General features: G+C 44.0%; 1 pseudogene; it reads right to left on the bottom strand.

Annotated features, from left to right (window-relative positions):
• Positions 1–3320: 3320 nt before the first annotated feature.
• LOC144501617 (U2 spliceosomal RNA) lies at positions 3321–3526 on the bottom strand (annotated as a pseudogene).
• Positions 3527–3751: the final 225 nt, after the last annotated feature.

The raw sequence follows: 3751 nt of genomic DNA, 5'->3' as shown, positions 1-3751 counted from the left end.
GAGGTAGGTAGAATTAAGGATCTTATTGTGAAGGACCCTCTTGGGTCTAGTGACCACAATATGGTCGAATTTCTGATTCAGATGGAAGAGGAGAAAGTTTGGTCCCAAACCAGTGTCCTCTGTTTGAACAGAGGGAAATATGATAGGATGAGGGATGAATTGGCTAAGGTAGACTGGGAGAGCAGGCTGGCAGGTAGGATAGCTGAGGAACAGTGGAGGATTTTTAAGGAGATCCTTTTCAGTTCTCAGCAAAAATATATTCCAGCAAAAAACAAGGATTGTAAGAAAAGGGAGAACCAGCCGTGGATAACGAAGGAAATAAAGGAGAGTATTAAAATAAAAACAGCTGCGTACAGAGTGGCCAAAAATAGTGGAGAAACAAGTGATTGGGAAAAATTTAAGAAACAACAAAGAGAGACTAAGAAAGCGATAAAGAAAGGAAGGATAGACTATGAAGCTAGGCTAGCAATTAATATAAAAAATGATAGTAAAAGTTTTTATAAATATATAAAAAGGAATAGAGTGGCTAGAGTGAATGTTGGACCCTTGGAGGACGAGAGGGGGGAGTTAATAGTGGGAAATGAGGATATGGCTGAGTCTTTAAATAAGTTTTTTGTGTCGGTCTTCACGGTGGAGGACACAAATAGTTTGCCAAATATTAACGATAGAGGGTTGGCAGCAGGAGAAATACTTAATACAATTAATGTTACCAGAGAGGCAGTGCTGGGTAGACTAATGGGACTGAAGGTGGACAAGTCCCCGGGTCCGGATGGAATGCATCCCAGGGTATTGAAAGAAATGTCAGAGGTAATAGTGGATGCGTTAGTGATTATTTATCAAAACTCGTTGCATTCTGGGGTAGTGCCGGTTGATTGGAAAACGGCTAATGTTACGCCGCTGTTTAAAAAAGGAAGGAGACAAAAGGCGGGTAACTATAGGCCGGTCAGCTTAACGTCTGTAGTAGGGAAAATGCTGGAATCCATTATTAAAGAGGAGATAGCAGGGCATCTGGATAGAAATGGTTCGATCAATCAGACGCAGCATGGATTCACGAGGGGAAAGTCGTGCTTGACGAACATGTTGGATTTTTATGAAGATGTGACTAGGGCGGTTGATGGAGGAGAACCGGTGGATGCGGTGTTTTTGGATTTCCAAAAGGCGTTTGATAAAGTGCCCCATAAAAGGCTACTGAAGAAGATTAGGGCACACGGAGTTGGGGGTAGTGTGTTAAAGTGGATTGGGGACTGGCTATCCGACAGGAAGCAAAGAGTCGGAATAAATGGGTGTTTTTCCGGTTGGAGGAAGGTAACTAGTGGCGTGCCGCAGGGATCGGTACTCGGGCCGCAACTATTTACCATTTATATAGATGATCTGGAGGAGGGGACGGAGTGTAGGGTAACGAAGTTTGCAGACGACACAAAGATAAGTGGAAAAGTGAATCGTGTGGAGGACGGAGAAGATCTGCAGAGAGATTTGGACAGGCTGAGTGAGTGGGCGAGGATATGGCAAATGGAGTACAACGTTGAGAAATGCGAGGTTATACACTTTGGAGGAAATAATAACAAATGGGATTACTATCTCAATGGAAACAAATTAAAACATGCTACCGTGCAAAGGGACCTGGGGGTCCTTGTGCATGAGACGCAAAAGCCCAGTCTGCAGGTACAACAGGTGATCAAGAAGGCAAATGGGATGTTGGCCTATATTGCGAAGGGGATAGAATATAAAAGCAGGGATGTCTTGATGCACCTGTACAGGGCATTGGTGAGGCCGCAGCTGGAATACTGTGTGCAGTATTGGTCCCCTTATATGAGGAAGGATATATTGGCATTGGAGGGAGTGCAGAGAAGGTTCACCAGGTTGATACCGGAGATGAGGGGTTTGGATTATGAGGAGAGGCTGAGGAGATTGGGTTTGTACTCGTTGGAGTTTAGAAGGATGAGGGGGGATCTTATGGAGACTTATAAGATAATGCGGGGGCTGGATAGGGTGGAGGCGGAGAGATTCTTTCCACTTAGTAAGGAAGTTAAAACTAGAGGACACAGCCTCAAAATAAAGGGGGGTCGGTTTAAGACAGAGTTGAGGAGGAACTTCTTCTCCCAGAGGGTGGTGAATCTCTGGAATTCTCTGCCCACTGAGGTGGTGGAGGCTACCTCGCTGAATATGTTTAAAGCGCGGATGGATGGATTCCTGATCGGTAAGGGAATTAAGGGTTATGGGGATCAGGCGGGTAAGTGGTACTGATCCACGTCAGATCAGCCATGATCTTATTGAATGGCGGGGCAGGCTCGAGGGGCTAGATGGCCTACTCCTGCTCCTATTTCTTATGTTCTTATGTTCTTAAGCCTGAATGCTGTCCAGGTCTTGCTGCGTATGGGTATGGATTGCTAATGGAGGAGAGGTCAACGATGAAGCAGCAGAAGATGGTTCAGCCTAACAGATAACCCTGAAGAACTCCTGCATTGATGTGTTGGCATTGAAATGATTGGCCTCCAACAATCACAGCCATCTTCTTTTGTGTTTCATTTGAACCAGTGGGGAGTTTTCACTGAATTGCAGAATTATTACAACACTAAAGGAAGCATTTGGCCCATTGTATCTGCAACAGTTCTCCAAATAAGCAATTTGCCTTGTGTCATTCCTCTGCCTTCTCTCTGTAATCTTGCACATCCTTCCTTTCTGGATAATAAAAGGAATGCATCTTGAATGCCTTGATTCAACCTGCCTCCATCACATTCTCAGGCAGTGCATTCCAAATTTGTGTAAAATGTTTTCTCCTCACGTCTCCATTGCCAATTATCTTAAATCTGTCCCATTTCATTTTTCATTCTTCCATCATTGGGAATAGTTTTTCCCTCTTTACTCTGTCCAGACCCCTCATAATTTTGAATACTTCTATAAAATCTCCTCTCAACCTTCTCTCCTGGGAAAACAGTCCCAACTTCTCCAAGCTATTTATGTAACTGAAGTTCCACAAGTCTGGAACCATTCTCATGAACCTTTTCTGCATTTTCTCGAATGCCTTCACATCTTTCCTAAAATGTGGCACCAAGAACTGGATACAATACTCAAGTTGAGGCTGAACCAGTGTTTTATACAGATTTAAGCTGGGCTCAAAGATGGCAGATAGATTTTAACCCAGACAAATGTGAGATGATGCGATTTGGAAGATTTAAAAAAAATTTTTTAATATACTTTTCCAATTCAATCAAATCAAATCCAATTCAGAGTCTCAACAAGTTGAGACATTTCAGATCCAGGCTGACAAGACAGGGCGAGCGACCAAAATCACCCTGTCCTGGGCCTGATCTACATGAGCCAAGCTGATTGGAGAAGGGGGAGGTTCCTCCTCCAAGACTTGAGCTCATTTGCATCTTAGCCAAAAGGCCGAGATGCTGCTTTAAAAAATTGCTTCATATGAAACATATGAAGCTTCAGTGTAACCTAATGACCTCAACCAAGTGCGGCCGACCATGGGCTGCCGACCATACTACACTTGATCTTAGCCAAAAGGCCGAGAAGCGATCTGCAGAAGGAAAGTATACAGTAAATGGTAAGGCCCTTAGAAATACTAGCATACAGAGGGATCTAGTTGTGCAGATCCACAGTTCCCTGAAGGTGGCAACTCAGGTGGACAAGCTAGTCAAGAAGGTGTATGGTATGTTGTCATCGGTCGGGGCGTTGAGTTTAGGAATTGGAAAATCATGCCGCAGCTGTATAAGACTTTGGTTACTCCGCATTTGGAGTATTG

Source organism: Mustelus asterias, chromosome 1, assembly GCF_964213995.1.
Source record: "Mustelus asterias chromosome 1, sMusAst1.hap1.1, whole genome shotgun sequence".
NCBI lineage: Eukaryota > Metazoa > Chordata > Chondrichthyes > Carcharhiniformes > Triakidae > Mustelus > Mustelus asterias.
This window is presented reverse-complemented; position numbering and strand designations above follow the sequence as displayed.